The 22,656-nt window shown below is 36.9% G+C and overlaps 1 protein-coding gene and 1 non-coding gene across 14 annotated transcripts in view; both read right to left on the bottom strand.

Annotated features, from left to right (window-relative positions):
* Positions 1 to 22,656, bottom strand: part of dpr20 (defective proboscis extension response 20) — a 524,337-nt gene that overhangs the window by 142,155 nt on the left and 359,526 nt on the right. The window contains exons 1-2 of one of the 13 annotated variants that reach the window (XM_087348567.1): positions 14,267 to 15,038; positions 11,536 to 11,760 (exon numbers count right to left, since the gene is read on the bottom strand). The exons of 8 other annotated variants lie outside the window; for them this stretch is intronic. The gene's annotated coding sequence lies outside the window, so the exon portion shown is untranslated. Of the gene's footprint in view, positions 1 to 11,535; positions 11,761 to 14,195; positions 15,039 to 22,656 lie in introns of those variants that run through there. 4 more of the 13 variants (XM_087348570.1, XM_087348569.1, XM_087348565.1 and 1 more) reach the window with 4 other exon arrangements.
* LOC147873885 (5S ribosomal RNA) lies at positions 20,772 to 20,890 on the bottom strand. The gene has a single exon (XR_015535184.1). It is a non-coding gene; the product is annotated as a 5S ribosomal RNA (ribosomal RNA).

Below are 22,656 nucleotides of genomic sequence, written 5' to 3'. Positions count from 1 at the left end.
TACGCAGAAAGAGATGATCAGCCTAGAAACGGAAGACGGATACTATTCTTATAACGTCTGTCACGATGGTAAGCAAGCATTAAAAGACAATATCTGTTTTGGAAAGAAGAACAAAAGTGCCTATAACTCATGTCTCAAGATGTCACTAAGGCGATTTTCTTACGAGCTTCTAACTGCAGTAAAACAGCGGTGTTTGTTCATATTTATCTAAATCACATACATCCTAAACATTCCATTTTCAAGTGGAGAGAAACAATTTTTTATTTCTTGGAATCGCAGAATTTTAAGACTTAAGTGCATATTTCACTTGTTCTCAAACAGAACACTTTTTCTTTTCTTTTTACTTCTGCTCGTCTATCACGGGATTTCCTCTGTTGAACAGAAAGAAGATAATACGGTTGAGAGGACAACTACAAACTGGTTAGAAAAGTTATAGCCTATATCTCAACCACAGCCAATAGTTATGTGGCGAGAAACGGAACTACCGACCGTACAATTCCAGTCATGCTGACATCAGCGCTCTAATTTAAATAACAACTGGCTTTTGTCGGAATATAGTTATTAAGATTTGTGTATATATTATTTATTTAACGAAGATTTCAGTATCTCATATTAAGTAGAATCGAAGGAAAGGGTCACTCATGAATTATAAATTGAAATGGATACGGAAAGAAGATGTCGTGGCCTGACTGCGTGCTACTGTCCCGCCATCTGGCTGAGGGGATAGAAGAAAACAATGAAAAACGTGTCCGAATAGCCGGTCTCCTGGATAAAATTAAAATCACGATATCCCGAATATAGAGGTTTGTTGTACACTCATAAAGCTGATTAATTTGAAATGTGAAAACATGGCTTATAAGGACAACTGAAGGTCTAATAAATCCGTCATGTAGGACATTCCGTTCGTGCATTGAATGATGTTCAGGTATGAATGTATTTCTATAACATACGACATAGAAATTCTTACCGTTTGTAAGATTGATAAGTTACAGCAAAATTTATAACTCTTGGACGGTACAATCTAAGAAACACACATATGGACGTAGTTCTCTGATACAGCAGTGGACGTTCTTACTATAATTTCTTTATGAATTTTAGTATGATTGCAAACTACTACCACGCCAACATTATGGTAAAGTCTTAATAATTGGTCTTATATAGAAATTCATTTTATAGAAATTGTGAACATTGTAGTATATATTATTCACATGTTCTCGACGAGATAATGCCCATAAACGCACAAAAATACTTACATATAATGAACTATTTACTTATCAAACCTTGTTGTTTATAATATGTAATTTATGGTCTATCGAACTATGCAAGTTAAAACGATATGTCAGCATATCTGAACTGAACGAGTCATAACAATATTAATCTTACTTTTTAGTTATTTCGAGTAAAGTAACATTTAATAAAATTAAAATATTTCTTCATACTTTCGATGCCAGTACGAACCGCTCACATAAAGAGAATCTTTATGTCTGCTGATCAAATGAGAGCTCTGTTGTGGCAAACCGCTTCCTAAAGTGATATAGTCAAAATATGTGTCATGTTACTGTAAAATGGTTCTAGAAGTTTGAAGTTGTCAAGAAGGACGCAAGGGCATGAAACATGCGTAAATAGCCAAGAAATACAAAATTTTAGCAAAAGACCGTGAATGGGGGAGACGACTTGGGACACCTAGGTATACGAGGTGCGATCGGAAAGTTTCTAGACTGTGTCAATAGAGGGCAAACCGGATGTAGTACGAGCTTCTGCCTTTAGGGGGTGCGGCCTACATTCATAGTGAATCAGTGTGCCAGCCGGCATCATCGAATTAGCATTTGTTTCTTAGTTACGGGCGTTTTGGTAGTGCATTACACCGACCCTCCTGCGATTTCGGAATGGCGTGTGCATCAAATTTTGCCAAAGACTCGCCAAAACGGCTACGGAAACCTATGAAATGCTAAAGCAAGCATTTGGGGAGTCCGCAATGGGTCGTGCACAAACTTCTGTGTGGCATTCACGTTTTAAAAATGGCCGAACCTCTGTCGATGATGACGAGCGTTCTGGACGACCATCTTCGAGAACAACGCCCGAAAATGTTACGAAGATTCGACAGGCCATTCACGAAGATCGACGTCGTACCATCAACGACTTGTGCGACATTGTTGGGATAGGTTATGGGACCTGTCAGCTGATTCTAAAGGACGGAAGCGGCCGTCAAAGTGGCGCAACCACAACTGGCTGCTGCATCATGACAACGCGCCAGCGCACACCGCCCTCAAAGTTCGGCAGTTTTTGGCCTCAAACACCATGGCCGTCATCCCGCACCTTCCTTATTCGCCGTGTGACTTCTTCCTCTTCCCAAAGATGAAAATTCAGCTAAAGGGAAGGAGATTTGAGACGATAGAAGAGATTCCTGCAGAATCGCAGATGGTGCTTGACAGGCTGACAAAGAAAGATTTCCAGGGATGCTTCCAGGCTTGGCAGCGGCGCTGGGATCGTTGTGTTCACTCCCAGGGGAACTACTTCGAGGGTGATGGATGAATTTAATACCTGAGATAAGTATACGGGTTTTTATACGCGCAGTCTTGAAACTTTCCGATCGCACCTCGTATATCATAGCATGGTAGAATATATCGTATATAGGTTGTGAGGAAGTTGGATTCATCTGGTTCTTGATAGTGTTCTTGCAAACACAATAATATCCCTTCGCGTTCTATTAAAGCGGAAGGTTAACTTGAATAGCTGAGCGACTGTTACCTTCTTGTGAAAGAGTTTGTTCCATGCAGGCATGTGTTAGGTCCTAAAGTCCCTCGATTCCTTTATCTGAATTTTGGAAACCGACAAAACTTTTGGTTCAAGTTGTAGCGAGACATCTTCAGTGGTTGGCTAACCACCAAGACAATTTACTTCCGCAGGGAAATAGAGTTTCATCTAATTCATGTGTCCAGTAGGAAGCCCTGTCTAATGACACTGCGTCACTGCCCCTTGATCCATTTCGCGGCACTGTGCCAAAGCGACCTTCCCCATGCAAGTCTGATGAATCTGAGACATGACGGAACCATGTTCAAATCATTCTCGTATTCCTGCTTGTTCCACCATGTCCCATGCTCATTTGTATTCATTCAAAATCTACAGGAATTACGTAGACCTAGCTTAGAGTGACTTCAGCAGATAATACGTACACTGGTGGCTAAATCATTAGTTATAAAATCCACCTAAAATGGCACAAAACTTGTAAACATTCAGACCACCGTGCTCAGTTCTCGACAGAAATTACAACTGATTACCTACAAATACATAACACGTGTATTATAACTAATCAGTACTTTTACGTACATCATTAGAGTTAATTTTTTAATGTATTGAAGATGCTGTATGATTTACAATGTTTATATCACGTCTAATTTAGTCACGCCGATATGGATTTCTGACATGACAATACATTTTACGATACGTCACTAGTTGTAATCACAATCGATATCTTCACCTCCGCTAGAACCTCAGTACTCATACTTCAGTACGTACTTTAATAAATAAATTTTGTTCTGTCGATCGAGAAGGTCAGACCAAATGGCGTTTTTTTTTAAAAAAAGGAAAATAAATATTTGTTGAACATACGTGGATGACATACACTTTGCTGTTGTTGAACAGTTTGCTACGAGTCTGTCCATAATCGAAATATAAGTGTATCATCCACTGCCATCATTAACAACAGTCTCATTGTTCTGCGCTGAAGGGAGCAACTCACTGGGCCTGTTACCTTGTCAAATCCTAGAGAAATTAGGACTTGTTCTGGAGCCACTGTCGTCAGAACAGGATGACAGAGCACCTTCACCTCTAACCTCAAAAACAATTTAATTATATAGTTACAAGGCAGTGCTCTGGACCATCAACTCCAGATGAAGGCCTGTTTTGTTCTTGTTAATGGAATCTGGCTGAAACCACAGCAGAGGATGAGTAATTTTGTATATCCCATGGGAATGAAGGGTAAAACCTGATGATGAATGGCGAATATTAACTAAGAAGTAATTGTCTAAAGTAAAGTCGTAGAGTAAAGTACGACTATAAATATTTTCAATCCGGGTGGTATGACACGAGGCTTAACTTTCGGATACACACGGTTAAGTCCGAATAATTTCTTAGCTTACTGCTAACTGTTTAAGAATAGATAAGCATGTGGTATCAAACATAATATATATATATATATATATATATATATATATATGTGTGTGTGTGTGTGTGTGTGTGTGTGCTACTTTTGTCCCTGGGTGTTTCTCGTCATACCTTCTGAACACTGGCAAACAACATACAAAAAAATCCCACCCAAAATTCGTCAATTTTAATTTAGCATTAACAGTTGATATCAACATGGCGAGAACGCAATACGAACTTCGTGTTGCGATAAGTACATGTAATTCCTGAGCTACATTTTCGCAGATTGCTTAATGGGGATGTCCTGTAAGGTCTACACTTACTTTGAAAGTTATAGGAATAAATGATTAAATACTCGGGCTAAGTAAGTGAAATTTGGTTTTGGAAAATAAACTATAAACAACCATAAAACATTATATGGCGAACTTTTATAATGATTAATCTGTGCAAATCTTGCGTTATTTTATTAATTATTCATTTCTGTATTGCATATAGATTGGAATCCAACTGCTGTTAATAATTTGAATATGTAAATATAAAATACGTAAATAGCAAGCTGAATCATTAAGGCTCTGTGATTGTAAAAACACAAAAAAATCTGAAATTAACTTCTTCTTCTTTTTTTTGAGTTAAGAAAACAAATTTTTCTCAATACCACGCACGAAGTAATGTACGCTTTCTTTCTCGCACATATCCATAACACTAAAGTCTAAATCAACATTATTTTCTGTGCTCTAAAGACTGTGGTATCAAAGAAAACAGTTTCTGTTTCGGATTGAACAATATTACACTAGATTAAAGCTGAAACATTTTTGTTTAAATTCAGTACTAAATTTTTCGTTATTCACCTGGGTTACGTGAAGTCTCCTTAACAACAAGTTCCTGAAGTGTGGATTATCAATAAGAGGCAGAAAGTTTCTGGAAAATTTGACTTGAAACATTAATTAAAATGAAAATGTGTTATTTGTATGTGTATCTTGTGTGTTAACACAAGATGAATTGGAGTTTGAGATAAGAAATCGGCACTGAAAAGAAGTACATGTTGTTTGGCTCTTACCAAGTGATACGTAAACCAAGAATTGTTCAGAGACGCTGAATTAAAACAAAGTTTAAACATGCAATGATTATGGATGTATCAAATGTAATGCATTACTCAGAGCTCTAGCAATGGCTAGTTCGTTAACTGGCGATTCTCTTATCGGCGTCTAGACGAAACCAAATACTGCCAACTACCCAGGACTTCCTGTCCGGCACCCAGGAATATAAGTTTAGCGCTGTAGTTTGTCGAGTTACAAACTGCTGTTTCTTATCTATACCGAGTTGCGAAGATAAATCTAGCCATTCAGATTCATTGGTGTACTGACGTCGTGTCAACCACAGAGTTTTGCTACTTGCTGCTTAGCCAGAAACTTTTCTGTCCCAGCTGATAATGTGTTATCGTCAGCTGTCAGTAAGGTGTAATGCACAGTCCGCTATGAACAATGCATGGTCTGCTAAATAACTACAGACCATTTACGGATAGTACACGCAGTTAAATTTTGTTGTACCTTTGTTTACTAGTTTTGCTATTAAGAAACTTGTGTTCTTCCGCAGAAGCGTTCATTAATCATATTTCCACTGAGACGATTCCACGGGTTTAATAGTGATCTTTCTTTTGTTTTAGCCGTTTACTTATTTATCCGCTTAAGCATTTAAAGATGTAAACATTCGCATAGTAGCGTCGCCCTGTCTAGCTACCTGACCATTTAACAGCTAAAGAACACAGCTATACTGATTTTTATTAAATCTGAAACTGTAGAATTCTGCTAAAACTTTTCGCTATATACCACTTTTTTTATAAACATCTGACAGCATTAATGGGCACTTACATGAATACCAACATTCTTTTCTGCGCTCCAATATGACTGGATGGGAAATCTATAAGATATGTTTTTATCACGTTTCAGTCTGGTTACTATAATTATCTTATTATGTTTAAACAGAGATCACCCAACCACCTAGAAAACTGTTATGTAACTGCCTCAGTTTGCAAAGAACTAATTATGGCCAGATTTATTAAAAATGCATTAAATAATTAATTAACTAAATAATATTTCATTTTTCTTTCAATTTCTTCCGGCCTTCATCTCTATCTTCATTTGTTACTTATTCTTTATTCGCTTCTTTTCTTCTTTGAATGAGTAATCTTGGTTTATTTCAAGAAGTATTACGACTAGCGCCCAGAGGTGAAAACCACAAAAAAGATTTCAGTTACGCGGTTCTCAGGCTGAGATTCCAGACTGTTACCTCACTAATATAAATCGAAAGCAGCACTGTTTGACCTAACCCCCTCCCGTTCCATCAATCTCCTAAGAACCACAGCTCATTTGAACTGTAGACAACGGTAAGACTATTACTTCTGATAATTTTAAATAAACCGATCCAAATCGTTTAATCGGTTAATTATTAATTCCACCAGTAGCTAGAGAGCTGTATTTCAGAGACCAGAACCTCGTTTCTAATGTATTGTATTATATAAAAATCGATTATCGTGAAGCTCTATCCTGATACCATTCACGCTGATGGTATTTAAAAAATTCTCAGTATCCTAAAATAGCAACTGTGACCACATGCTGCTGGATGAAAGCATGTCGTCGAGAGGAAAGAGGAAATGAGAGCGATGATGGCTTTTGGTTGGCTTCTTGCCCGCCTGACCTCTATTTTTCTGCTCACATGTCATGTTTTGTCATGGCCAATAAGTAGCTCATAGTAAATGATGGATGGACTAAGGAAGAAAATCAGTCACAATAGTGGGTAAAAACACAAAAATGTTTCATAAATTTTAATCTACTACCTGGTAAACTCGTATTAATTATCCTAAATGTAGAAAAATGTGAAAAGTTTCTGTTGAAAAAGTAATCGATTAGGCTAACACTGAAAGGTAAACTTCTGGTCAAGCCTACCTACCGCTTTGTTTTAAAGTGTCCTCCAAAATAGGGAAAATACACGATATGAACGTCTCATTAAAAGTTAAATGTAACAGTAGCTTGTATTTCTAGGCATCAAGACTGCTCAGCGGAAGAAAGTTCACCAGCAGGAGATGTGTGTAAGAGAAATTAGAACAGAACCCTAACCTATTTTCATTATTTGAGAGAATTACGTTCGTGTTATTAACTCATAACATACATTTTCACAATATTTATTCAACTGCTTCAACGTCCAGTGACTCGGAATGTTACCAAAATGGTCCATGGTGTGTTTAATTCGCTTTTTGTAATAAATAAACATCATTAACAGACTAAATCAGGTATAGACAAACTTTAAACAGCCTCTGGCCGATCTACGTTTATCATCATGGCTACGGGCGATGCTATTGCATTAACAGGTTATTACCAGTAGTTAAAAAAACGGATTCCAATATCCAGGCTAGTGTTATTAATTACTAAAAAAGCTAAAAATTTCGATGCCTCAAAACAAATTTGATTACAAAGTTTTTAAATATTAGAGTTTACAATTATTTGAAAGTGCGGATTCATATCACATCTAAAATATTTGGGCGAAAACTACCACTGACATGAGAAGAAACGGTCATACCAAACATTGTGTGACACTGGCGATACTATGTCTAATGTGACACCTGGACTTATGTGTTTCTCACCAAAATGTCTATGCTGTGTGTAATGCTAGACGTTTGTCATCTCATCATCTTTTTTTTTTCAAATTCAAATCTGTCAATCGACGTTGAGTTTTCGACTTAGTGAAGTTCAATCTTGAAAATAACTGATTACTCTTGTTATAGGTGCTACCAAAGATAGAAACGTCGTTTCTATTAAATTCCACGAATTACAATACGTCATCTTTGGGCAGGCATATGTAAAAGTCTAGTACAGAAAATTATTGTGAATTGTGTTTTAATGTGTCTGAGCTAGTATGTGGGGGGGGGGGGGGACTGAAATTAAAATGGTACTCAACTACTATGAGCAAAGCTAAATTGAAATGATTCTGTAAATTAATATGGAGAAAAGTACAACTAAAATTGTATTGAACTCACGTGGTTGAAAGTGAAATTAAAATTACACCAAACTGCAGAAGGGGGAAGTGAAATTAAAACGGGTTGTTGTGGGGGTGGGGAATTTAACACGCTTCTTTTTACAGAATTGCCTCTCTCTGCGTACACAATGTTAGGTCGGAAAGACTCTGGAGTTTACAGGACCCTACATCATTTCAGCCTCTCTAAATTACAATTAATTCTTTGAATACCTTCGCCTTAAAACATTTAACCTGTTTTAGTTACTCGCTAAGGGTATCTTTAGAATTTTAGGCGCACTTGTTTATCATATCTCAAATACCCCATGACAATAATCCACTTATAATTATAACACGAAATATGTCATACAACATAATAAAATGCGTGATGTAATTCTGAAGTATAAGGAGATACATTATATAGGATTTCTACAAATAAACGGAATTTACATAAACGATCACATAAACAACTGTACAGAGCAGTTAATAAGGTCGCACTTTTCAGACGTAAGCCTGTACTCAAAACATATGAATTAATGTGGTCCAAGCTAAAACTGACATTGCCCCGTATATGAGGTGAAAGTCACAGCTTGAAATTATATTTAAAATTTACACTAAATTTAAAAAAAAAACATTTTGAGGGTCTTTCCGCATGACCTAAGGTGCAGCTACAGCCGAAGAACTTGTTCCACTGGGTCAAGTCCTGCTTGTACCTGCGTTTTCGTTTTCCTGTGTTGTTAGTATACGTTGGATCGATCCGCAAATCTGACTAATGTCCGTAAGATTCGCAGAATCACAATTCTCAGTCGAAACAAGTCACAGGGTCTAATGCTTGAATTTAATAACAGAATAATTTAAAAAATATATTTATAAATACCGCACATTTCGATATACAATTCAATCGATATATCGTTCTACGTCTAATGTATTTCTATATTTACAGTTAATTCACAATTTCCATGTCGTCAGATCATAATTCAAGACTGAGTTGACGGAATCAATTAAACGCACTTGCTGCAACTTGGCAAAGGTCTTCAGTGTCTTTATAAGAAATCACGGGTCCAGACACAAAATACTGAATGTTGTTCGAATTTACTTATTCGTATTTCTCAAATAGAAAATGTATTCTTATGGACATACTTTAGATACACAATTAGATGTAAAAGTAGAAGGTCATATTTCGTATTATGTGTACGCATCTTTTTGGGACACTGCATGACAAGCCTGATCCTTCCTCAGGTATTCGTATATAATTACACTGCCAGACTTATATAAACTTTGATTTTTATATCAGTTCAATGATTGGGATCAAACTCGGGAACTTCATATTAGAAAGGTAGTAAGCTAAGCACTTTAAGTGTGTCTGAAATTGTGCTTCGTATTCCTCTAATTATGTTTCACATTTGGCTATTTGACCCTCTTATGCCTAGTGGTAACATTATACATGTTTAACTTACTTTAAAAATTAATAAATCTGCATTTTTATTTCTGGTGTTCTGACGTAGACCGACTCTTTCAATTTCCATGTCATCCTGTTCACTCTTTTGCATGTGATTTCTGTTTTATTCCATTGCATTACTGTAGTCGTCATCCTAGCAACACGGCTTCACGCTTGGACACTTCTTCCATTTTTGTGTTGCGTTTATGTTCAATGATGTTAGCAGTCCTCTCCCTCTTCGGTGTAGGTTTAATAGCGTTGTACCTGATCAAAACACTGTTCATATATCGAATTTATACTGAAATCTCCTGAGTTATACAAAAAAGATTCTTCTCTAGAGTCCATTAAAGTAGTTGTTAGTGTGCCAGCATATTATTCGAAAGGTCTCGGTATCCAACCTGACCGTTATCAAAAATATCAAAGGATAATTGGCAAGAAATCTATAAGTATAATGAGAATAAATTACCTGAATACAGGAGTAAGTAGTATAGGCATAACTATGGATAATAACAAACATAGCATTCTCATAATGAATCAGCCACTGTCACAGACCTTCAGAGAATAACCAGATCTAAAGATATAAGCGTAAGATATTATGCTCCTAATTTTTTTTAAAGTAGTTAAGTTCTAAATTCTGGTTAAATATCCCCACAGGGTTTTCACTAGTCTCAGGTATAAAGCGTAACTGCTTTTGTTGAAAAGCTTTAGAAGTAACAATCCACGTCACAAGCAATATTTATCGGACATTTTGCTCCAAACTCCAAAATACGCGTAGCCATATAACTGCTGGAGTAGGCTACCCAAGATAACATGTAATTCAGTTACCCTTCTATGGTTACCGAACCCCTTCTGGGACTCACCGAAAATGAATGCGTCTTAGCGGATTTATACATTAAAATACATATAAAATATATATATAAAATATATATAAAAAGTAGCTTAATTCTGACATGTTTTTAACCTGTTATAATTGCACAATTTAAATGTTTAGTCATACTATTCCGTCTTTCTTAATGAGATAACATACAGTTCAAGTGACATTTCGGGTTCTCAAAGCGGCGAACATGACGAACTCTGTCTTCTAGGAAACTACAATGTGTAGTCTGGTAGAAATATACCTACGTTTAAGAGGTGTTCACTGACTCCATCATCAGAATTTTTGACAAGTCGGTACAAATGAGATGATTGTCATCTTGTTAAGTGTTTTGCTGTATGGTGACGAGTAAGTTAAAGTCAGAGCCAGGAAAGAAACATGGATACACCGGGAAGTAAATGTAATATATCTACCGAAATTAAGTATGTAATTACGTACAGTTTGTTCTGAATAATTTCCAGTAAGGAACGTTGTTACCGTCCTGAATAGACCATTTGAAATGAAATGGAGGATTATTTATAATGGATCTTCATATTTTAAATGTTTGTTCCTTTTCCCTATCCTTTTTATTTTGCCTGTATCACCGTTAGAATAAATCCTCAAACTTCCTAATGGTAGCGGCACTTGTTAAATATAACTTCCTACTTCCAGCAGCATTACTAGCATTTGGTCAGTCATTCAAAATATATTCGTACTCGTATACAGCAAACATTACTTATATAGAATTCATACCTGGAGGACATGTTCAATTGTATTAAGTTACATTCAGCTTTCTTTGTTAGTGATGAAAGGAGCACAAACTATCGACATCATTCGGCAACTAACAAAGGATATCAGAATTTACATGGAAGTTGCACGCTTAGCTGGACGTTGAAGGCTACACAATAAAGCACTTATCAGCACCTACTTATGTGGCGTAATATTGTAAACAAACTCGGAAGTTATCTATAATAAAAAGCTACACTTTCTCACATTAGTACAGATATTTTTACAAGAACAGAAATTTGTACAACTTTGAAATTATGCCACGATGATGGAGGACATTTATAATGGTTTTTGTAAAGACGAAACTTACCTCCGTTTGTCGTAACTTTGTCTTGCCTCAGCTGTGCTTCAAGTTACAGTTCCAATCTAAGCACAAAAGCACAATGCCTGACTGCTTGTATTCGTTCACTTCTCTTCACATTTCCTTTTCTTTTTCAATCTCTCTCTTTAGCCACTCTCACTTCCATTGACATAACACCAGGTGAGACAGCATGTCGCGGAATTAATGTTGCACTGTTCGTATCACAACACCTAACTGACATTAATGTAGGATACGCGTATTACATTGAAAGATTCATGAAAAACTTAGTCAAAACTATTTCATATTTCACACATACATATGGGCGCAGTTCGTCATTAAATCTCAGATTCGCTTATAATTAAGCAAGTTTTACGTTTAATTTATTCACAAATATTCCTGACAAAAGTTTATATTCCTAAAAAATTTAATTCCAATATTATGTAAGCAATGCAGCACAACCTAATTATGCCTCACAAAGGGTAATCGATTCTTTTCTTGCTTAACGTCGGTGTTTGAACTCTCAAAGAATGCAACATCCAATGAGATTCATATGTTATAAAAATGACTATGTAAAAGACACTAGAAATTGTCGTTTCTTACGTCAATGTAATACATTGCAGCACGTATGGAGGGTCTAAGTGCAACCCACAAAGACCTATGCCAGATGGATGACAAAAATTGCAAGATTTGATAAAGATATTTTGAAAATACAAGTCCTGACCATTACAACAGCACTAGCCTCTTTGATTCTTAGTGTTAGTTCCATCTTATAAACAGAAAAAAGTCCTGTAACTTGGACTAGAATACAGCAAAGCATCACAGGAAAATAAATAATCATTCGAAATAGTTACTATATACTAAATAAATAATTATGTATTTTTACAAATATTTACTAGAAGTAGGCATTTTTATTTTAGTTTATGCACTAATTGTAGCACGACGCTACAGTTTATCATACAGAAGGCAATTTTACCTACCTAAATTAATTATAAATACAATTTTCAGTTTTCCAAAGGAAAAACATTTTTATCGAAACAACGGATCTGAAATAATGTTTGTTAACATACGTATATGTGTTCATTCAAATTCCCTTCTATTCTTATGGAAAGTTATTTTTGTGCCATCCGTTGTCAATGGTACTTATTCCAAACATTTTAACAAGTGGACAACACACTCTGAGTTATCGGTCTATTTCGATTCAGTTACATAAATTAACAATGTATACCTTTAAATCGCAATATCATGGAAACGCTTAACAAATCGAACATCGGGGATAAGTGGCCGAAACTTCTGTTTCGCATAAGAGAGGTTCCGGTTTCAAACCTTAACGCGACCGACAGAGAATTTTCGTTGTTTTTCGATACCTCCGGGCAAATACCGTCATGCCATCTTAAATAAGATAATGACCGCTTTCATCCATTTATTTCTCAACTTATCATCCATTAACTACCCTTCCATTTAACAAAATATAATTAGATACTCATAGAGTCATTAAACAAAACATTACTAAATAAATGTTGTACCTTTGTATGAGTTTCTATATGCTAAGTGAAGTGTAACCTAAGAACAACGCAATTTATCCAGACTTCCCGCTTGGAGTCTCTCTACGTTCCGTCGACATGCATGTCGACAAAATGTGATCGCTATTGAGCGTCGAATGTTACTGTGAGTAGCCAGTATCGGTCCCTAACGAAAACTGTTGGAAACCTACAGTGAACTAGACTGAATAACAAAGATTGGGTAACGACACGGCCGGTATTTGTGAGAAAGAAAATGATCACAGATAATAATTGGACATTTTGTCGGATATCCTAGAGACGGAAAGATGCATGAGATAACACATCGGGGTTTAAATTTGTAACAGAGAATTCTATATTATTATTGCAAGTGTAAAATATTATAACAAGTAATTTTCATCGGAAAAAACACTTTTTGCGACGTAAGCGAACATAATATCTCTTTCAAAGAGTGTCTTAATACGTTCATTATCTCCAGCTATTTACTGACGAGTAAACTGAATCAATGTAGCAGAATAGTCCTGAGTTTGTAACCACAAAGTTACTGATGATATTCGTTGCCTTTAAGTCCATTGCCATGTTTATAAGTTCCGGTCTCTGGTCCTTGATCTAAGTATTATAAATCCAATCAACGTTTCTAAACCATTTTCGCCGAAAAAAAAATGTTAATATTATGCTTCCGCATGGGTCAGTCTCATTCAAGCAGTCTCTAACCTGTAAATTATAAAAATCTTAAAAATTCGTATACTTTTTAAAATCAACAATTTGCTCTACAGGGCTCATAAAACTTGTCAAACAAGTTAAACACTTTACTACCTGGTACAAGATTCCAACCAATTATGCTGCTCCTAACACAAAATATTCGACAGTGTCCTCCCTTCGTCATCTGATGTTGTCAAGTAAACATACTACGAGCGGTGACCAATTCAGCTACAGTCAGATAAAGCAAGAGGCATACTATAAATCAGTAGTATTCAACCTATTTTGTTCGCGTACCCCCAGATATAATTTCTCTTCAACTTTATACCCCCAAAGTTGTTGGTGTATAATTTGAGTTATACATAGTATATAATTTACATCTAAAATTAATTAAATAAATTACATTACTGATTATTCAGTGTTTATCATAATTTTTTTTAAAATTTTACGTACCCCATAAGATGTCTTCGCGTACCCCAGGTTGAATACCACTGCTATAAATATCCTACGCAGTTATAATTCACCTGCCGTCCACGAGAGGACTATAGCTTTGTTGACCGGAGCAGCGTTATGGCGTGTAAGAAGGACACATAGTAGCTGTCTCGATTGTCACCAGTCCAAATGCTACATTTCACAGCACTTTAGAATATTATTTTACACCACTGTTTATTATACATCATGCTGATCAGGTGATATGTAGTTTCATAAATTGTCCACACTGCCTTTAAAATATCAAACGCACTACGTTAGAGAATATTCAAACATATGTTAGCAGAACTTTCAGTGTTCTGAGAAACTGTACATTGCGCTGAATATAAGGATTATTGTGTGTTACTATATGTAACGTAAAACAAGCACCTCTTAACTTTGAAATACGTTCGGACTTAATTTAAGGTTCCTGTCCGCAACGTACACAATTTTAACGTAACTAAGCTGTCATAATAATATTCGTAAGCTACCAATTGTGTAATTAAAAGAGCTTGCGGTCTCTGACAGTGTTCGCTGTAAGACAGTTTTTCTAAAAGAAATAATCTCTCTCCAGTGACAAACAATGTCGACGAATTCTTTGAAGCCATTCAAGATGGCAAGAAGTCGCGTTTGCAATCTGTTTCTACCCGCGAATTAGCTTCCATGTTCCACGTTCCTTGTAGCTTGTAAACATACACATATCGTACTATCAGAACGTTATTTTATCAAATGTGCTTTGTACTGATTTCGTTATGGAACGATAATACACTGAAGGAAACACTCCGTCAAGCCAACACCGAACAACACAGCGTACTACAGCCTCAGTTTGTGTTACATTTCCTTCCCGGTAGGGACCGCCATTTGAAACATGCACAAACATGAGAACATCGTTATTTCATAGAGTGTGTGTGTGTGCGTTGTCAAAAGGCTTATGTTTTATGTTGGTGACTCCAACTAAGGCGTTACAGTCTGTTCATTTTAATTTCAGCTTGTACTTACTTCCAGATGTTGCAGATTCGGAACGTTTCCTCTTATGTGGACAGCATTTTTTATGGTAGGAATAATTAAGGTCAGCATGCTTGCTATGAGAGATACAAGATTTTCGTTATTGTACTTTCCACATTTGGTTTGATAATAAAAATTGTTTTAATGTTCAAAGACATTTAAAAAATAAAATGAATCCTGTATTTATTTGTTTCGGTGGGAACACAAATTCTTCAATAAGAAAAGTTTCAAATCATGTTTTAATTTTTGCTGACAGTCAACTTAAATTATTTACTCGTTTATATTTCTTCAACATAATGCTTCAAATTGCTGGCGCCATTTCCAAGGAAACTACAAGGTTATTTTATGCTGACAGATGAATGCGCCATTGAATATTCTCTGTAGCAGTGGTTCATTGCTCAGAATTTTCTGTCATGCGTACACTATTGTACTTAAAAATATTCACAGGAAGAGCACTATTTACACAATTATAAAAATAAATAAAAAATATTATCTGGTCCTCCTTGATAGTATCATTAACTCCATAAAATCTTGATCCCTTGAAGATGCAGCTTACAAATACACGGTAACAGTGTTCATAAACATGATTGACATTATCACTAAAACGCCATGAAATTCTGAAGCCTTCTTTAATAATATTACCTATTATTTTAAACACATATAAGTCAGAAGCCTGTAAAGTTATTCAATTTAAGTGTAAAAGCAAAATGTCTGTAATATTCGTAATAGTTATGATAATACATGGATCTCGTAAAAGTAGCTGTACTTCAAAACTGACTATTATTTTTTTTTACGAAAAATTTAATTGTCATTTAGTAAGTCAAACCAAATTTGAAAAAATAGATCAAGTATAATATCAAAACTTTTAACCTGTCTTACATTTACATTACAACTCTTTTTCCAATTCTTTAAGATACTTGAAAATAGTGTCACATAAATTGAATAAAAATTTTCTTGGATATTATCCATCGTCTAGTAAATATAAAACGTAAAACGACGTTTCGGAGATGGGACTCTATCTCCGTCTTCAGGTTCCTACACAGTTGGGCCCACTAGATAGAGCTAATCCATATCTCCGGAGATAGGGATTAGCATCTCCGAAACGTCGTTTTACGTTTTATATTTACTAGACGATGGATAATATCCAAGAAAATTTTTATTCAATTGACTCTTCACCATCGTCAAGAAGTTTTAGATTTGAGTGTCACATAAACATGACAAATGTTAGAAGTGGAAATGATCGAATGCTTCACAAACAGAGGCATTACTGTGACCATATCATCTAAAAATAAAGACAACATCAAGGGTAGGGTTAAAAAAGATGAACAAATATAAGAATATCATTTTTCACTCGTTTGCTCAATGCTCATTTATCTTCACCAATTCTGCGTCAGAGTGCTAGAGTCTGAAATTCACATGCCGTTTACAGATGTTGCCCCGATTCTAAGAAAATGACAACGTTACAAATTATATTCCAAGGAAAGAAATTGGAAGAGCTTAGAGGTACCATGTTATCTATCTTTGCATCATTTATAATTAATGCTCTAGTATTTCCCGTTCTTTCTGACGGTACCAATATGCTGGTCGCATATATAATTTACGGATTTTATAATGTTGTTTTGAATGTTATCAATAAGTAAACGTTTCGAAATTACTGAAACAGAAAAAGTATCTTTCACATTTTCTATTACTTTCGTTTCAATCCACTCTAAAGTGAATTGAATTAGCATAAAAATAGCAGTACATACGGAAGGTACATACCAATGTTGGCACTTAAGGGGAGGGGTGGTACAGCTCCTACTCATTCTAGACCTCGGCACTAGAAGGAGGTGAGTGGTCAGGACACACACCGGGCCAGTTTAACCACCGGGAAATGACTCCGTTACCTATTGGACATGAAGCTGAGTGGGCCTCAGAACCGGTCTGAACGCTAAGGCTAAAATAAAATCCTCTGCCGGGGATCGAACTCCGTTCTCCCAGCCGTCACTATACTAACTAAGTTACTAAGCTCATTGCAACTGGAGATAGAAAATTTTCTCATTTTCTCAATGTCAACGAACATAGAAACGACGCGCCCCTATTTCAGCTTTTCAGAAAAGGGTCCTACGACAAAACCCTATGTATGCACAGTGGTACTTATTTACGTCAATGTTAAGTGATGGATATTGTTATTGTTTATGATGGGATGAGACTGTCTCTGTGGAACTTGGCCGCTAACAGGCTTTTTGTCCATCCCCAGGTGATAAACAAGTGAATATCGAGCAGCGGTGGTATTGTATTGTCAGATGTATATTGGAGGAGTCGGAGGAAAACATGTCCCAGTGCCACTTTATCCATACGGAGTACGTCTATGTTACTGGATTAGCCGCTCAGCTCCATGTTTGTTTTCTGATGCATTTAGGGATTATTATTTCACCAAGTTACCAATTACTAAGGATATAAGACAAAGCGTCGACAGATAAGATGATTTATGAATGAATAACGAATTTTAAAGGATGAAAAGAAGTCGTAGCCTTCTTTATAGCACTTTCTCAGTTATAAGATATCTATCTCTCCTAATACTGCTGCGATATTACTTCTCGGGTAAGTTTATATGATTACTTTCATCTATTTATTTTGTTTTCTATATTCAATTTTCATAAATAGTATTGAAACCTTTACTTCACAGTCCAATATACACAACATTGGCATCACTACGACATGCAATTATATTAGTGACATGTGACACAACAACGGATGAAGATACAATATGAAGGACGAGAAAATGATAACAAAAATGAAAACTAAAAAGCATTAAAAATCAGTAATTCAGTTAAAAAGTTTATAACATAACACCTGATGACGGCTCTGTGATAGCCGAAACATGTCGTAAATGTTCCATATGTAAATCGAGTACTCGATACGGAACGAAAAATCATATTTTAATCTTTTAATTATCTTATATTGTGATTGGCGGCCAATTTTAATATATTTTTAACACTTTCTCAGTATTTGCCGGCGAGACTGTAATATACCGTGAAAACTCAGATTCAGTACGATAGAAATCTAAACGAGGAATCTGCCGAGTATGAAGCAGAGATTCTAATGGCCCAGCTGCAAAGTCATATTTTAACGTGATGTGAAATGTCAAAATCCGCACTCCTCAACACATCGACTATTAATGTATCGATAAAATCAAGGACGATGGAATTAACAGGGCATCTAGCACTCATTGGAGGGACGAGGGAAAGAAATACAAACGAATGTGTTATCTGAATACCTGAAAGGAGGAGACCATTAGAAGCACATGGCGAATATGGTGGGATATTATTGAAATTTATTTCAAAGTAGAATATGACAATGTGCCCAGACTAGATCAACTAAGAATAGATTTAGGTCAAGATTTTGTGAAACGGTAATGAAAACACAGGTTCTGTAAAAGGCGGAGAATTTGTTGAACAACTGAACGACTATTACCTTATGAAGAGCGACTGTGCTCCACAAAGTTAGAAGCTTTTGTTCCTTTTTTTGGAAGATCTGTGTTTGTTTCTTTACAGTTAAGTCATAGAGAATTCAAGTTGTTTATTTAACAACAGTTTCTGAAATTAAAAAAAAATGTGTAGCATCGCGAGTGAAGGTAAAGAATTAGAGTCAATTTTACTCTTGTGATGAAAGCAAAACATATTTTCCTCTAGTATTAACACTGATAAATATTGAAGTTGTATTATGATTCATAACAATGGCACAAACAAAGGTGCGCCTTATTTAGACACATTAAATATGAAGTTTTATCTGTTCTAGCATAATGCCTAGAACGTTTTGTGACAGGTTTCTTAAATATAGTCAAAGCGCCAAAAGGTTTCTTTAAAATTACGCTTCAATTCCAACATCAAAACGTACACTGAGATTCTTCATAAGCTTCGGTGGGTAAATGTTATCAATTTACATCATTACAAAACTTTTTGATTTTCAGATATTTTGTTGGAAGCTAATTTGAAAGTTTTGATTCGGCCAGGAATAAAAGAGGACATCAAACTGATTTATAAAAGCGCTCAATACGATGACAAAAATAGCGTTACTATGAAATTTTGTTTCATGTCAGCCCGACATGCAGATTGACTACATACCCGTGAATGATCCAATATGCAGCCTGCCTAACTGATTGACATGCTTTGTGTGGTTGGCACGAATGGATGATTTCTTGCCTGCATGATTGTTCTCTTTTTCTGTAATGGGCCTATTGTCATGATTCAGTCCTCACGGGTTCACGAACAGATTCTGACTTGTATATCAACAGGGGTGAAACAAAATTCTGTCCAGACAGCTGACACGTTAAAATATGTAGGCCTCAGTGAGTTTCGGTTCAGATAACTTGTACCCAGAGAGCTTTGCTTCTAAACAGCCATTTTTAAATATATCAAATATAAATAAATCTCGTCCAAGGATTCCTACCTAATGTCCATAGATCAAGCGATCGAAAAGTTGGGACCCGCAGTGCTCAGGCACTTAAAGAACGGGTCGTTCCCAGTATTCCAGTATACAATAAATATAATATATGAGCAAAACTGTCGTCAGAATTTTAATTTTTACTTATGAAGAATGGAGTAAGTTAAGTAACACATGCTTTCTCCTAACTTTATCATTTCATAAAATCCTTTCTTCAGAATCGGAACGTGTGAGCCCTGCAACCGACCTTCCGCACACGACTCGTCTTCTTACTTTGGTTGCCACAGGATCAAACCCAGTAGCGTGCCCGGTTTGCGTGCGGTTACAGCTTGAGATGTAAATTCGGGTATGCGGAAGGACATAAAGGGATATTTGGTGCAGGTTTTGTTGGACAGCAAGGGTCTGCGAATCTCAGGGATTATAAGGGGACTGCGATGGTTGGAGCGGCATTTGCGCCAAGGACGTGAAGTCTCTGGGGTTGAACAACTGAAGACCGCACAGAAGTTACCTTGGAGATGTCCCCTTTCATTGCGCCTCGAGACACGCTGTTGTACAGCCAATTACTCTGATCGGAAGGCAGCGCGATGATTCGGCTGTTCTCTTTGTACTTCAAATTTGAAGGCACAAGCAGAACCTGTCTGCTCGACTTGAAGAACCAAAAGTTCTGAGAGCGCAACCAACCAACCAAAATTCTAACTGAGGGCGGAGGCCTGCGCAAGCGCAAGCATCGTCCCTACCTAGGTGACACCATTCCTGCGCCAAGGCGCATTGCTGGAAATGGTAAACGGTCTTAAGATAAAAAACGGAAATTTTGCTGACGCTAACTGGGTTACGCCGTGGCTGGAACCTCGACCATTCAAACTGGGATCTGTTGCTGCTGATGGGAGGTTATCCCGTCAGGCAAGTTGTCCAAAGGAATTTGGTTGGTTGGATCTCTGGGGTTTGAACCCAGAGAGGGAGGGGCCGTTTCGGCTGAAGGCCTCTGCGGCATGGGGGGAAGATCACTTCAGCTGATGGCCTCCATGATCGGGGGGGAGGTTGGCGGGCCGTGCCCCTATTAAGTTATACCCTGGCATTTGCCTTACAACTGAGGAAAAGCACGGAAAACCTCAGTCAGGGTATTTTTTTTAAAGCCAACAGCACGTGGTGTTCCCAAGCGGTCACCCATCCAAGTAATAACCACGCCCAATGCTGCTTAACTGCGGTGATCAGACGAGAACCGGTGTTTTCAGCATGGTATGGCCGTTGGCTCTGAGAGCGCACAACACAATCCCACTATAAATACCCCCGCAACTCGTAACTGTTCTTAAATTTTGAAATCAATACGGTGATCCGTTTCGTCACCCCATGACGTCGGAAACGCGCCGAAAAGCCAAATTCGAATTTCATTGGTTCCAGTCGCAGAGAGGTGACGGTTTTAGGGCAACCGTCATTCCACATCTGGCAGGGCTTAGGTTTCCGCCTCGTAAACAACTTTTACGAGTGCGAAAGCTTTGTTAAAGTCACGTTTCCGCTGGACGGAATGTTGTTATGAGTGACGTTCAAGCGACTGAGTGTCGCTACTCTCTTCTAATTTAATGCATTTAACAATGCCAAAATTAATAAAATCACTCAAATTTGGACGAAGTAAGGCGTACCAAATATCATCTAATCATACCTCCTTCGTTTACGTAAACCAGATTAATATTCCAAAGCCTGGTTTACCCGTCATCTCAAGGTTCAGCCCGTTCGGGAATCGAACCACGAACCTGGACTGGCACAGCCCTAATCAAATACAGCATTTATATGTGAAAGTCTATCTTACATGTCTACTTATGTTCTTTCACATGCACACGCAGCCATGCTGTAATTTAATGCTTCAAAGATTATTTCCCTACTGTATGAAGAGGAAATGAAAAGAGTTGTGTATCTCAACTACATAATCTGAAGAGAGTATAAGAAAGGTATTATTCAAGTTATCACGCTAATAGACCGAGGTATTTTACGAATTAGGCCTACCGTTAAAATAGTTCTGCCACAGATTTGAAATTATGCATATCTTCCAGCAACCACACCAAAGAATTTGGCGTACCGAAAGCTGAATTGCAAACTCTCTGTTTGTCTCAGGCCTACTCTGTGCAAAAGAGGAGGAAACTTAATCAAGATTTAATTTGTTTCGGCACAGCTGGTGATCTAACCTAGACTCCTATTTTGACAAAAATTTACGGAAGTGGAAATTGCAAGTTCAAGATGCGCACACACGTGCGGATTTGCAGTCTTGCTCAAGATAAGGAAGTACAACGAAGTTATTATGAATTATTTTGCAGCTACATGCAAAATCTCCACGAACTCAGTGACATAAAACGAAAGCCTGATGGCTTTGAAAATTTATAGTCGTTTCGCACTTGATTGTTGGATGAGATCAAGACCGTTTATGATGATGAAATATTACTATACTTTCGTGTTGAACAGTACTTACTGGAATCGTGATCATCAACCGATAACGCGATTTTTGCCCAGAATGCTTAAATTTAATTCATAGGGGGATTAACAAATTCATGAATAGTACAGAACGTTATACAGTGGTCTTTGTAATCCGCTTGTCATATTCCACAAAGGACTGATACAAAATGATGGAACTAATTTCTTGTGAATGCGCACCAGATTTATGTATACGAAGTGGTCCCCCTCCAAAAGTTTTTTTGATTGCCATTACCCCCTGTTTACAACAAGGAATAAATTATTTGAAAATAACTTACGCTTCGCGGCCAAGTCCTTTTTAAAGCTAAGAGTGATCGTCGAGGTAAAAAATACACCGCGTTGTATAGAATCTGAAGTTTCATGACTGTGTTCACACGCTCATACAGTGTACTATATCCTGTGTCAGATAAATCCAGTCCACTTTATCCAATACTTTCCCCTTCAGGTGGGATTTAATAGTTTTCCAACATACGCCTACATGTCAAAAATTCTATCTTCCATTCAGGTGTTCCGATTAATACTTTGTATGCATTGTCATCTCTCCCGCTCATACAAA

The sequence above is a fragment of the Zootermopsis nevadensis genome, unplaced genomic scaffold (assembly GCF_977971745.1).
Source record: "Zootermopsis nevadensis isolate Lab colony 2312 unplaced genomic scaffold, Znev_1.0 Znev_ptg000013l, whole genome shotgun sequence".
Lineage (NCBI taxonomy): Eukaryota > Metazoa > Arthropoda > Insecta > Blattodea > Termopsidae > Zootermopsis > Zootermopsis nevadensis.
Note: the sequence above shows the minus strand (reverse complement) of the source record. Positions and strands in the feature narration are given on the sequence as shown.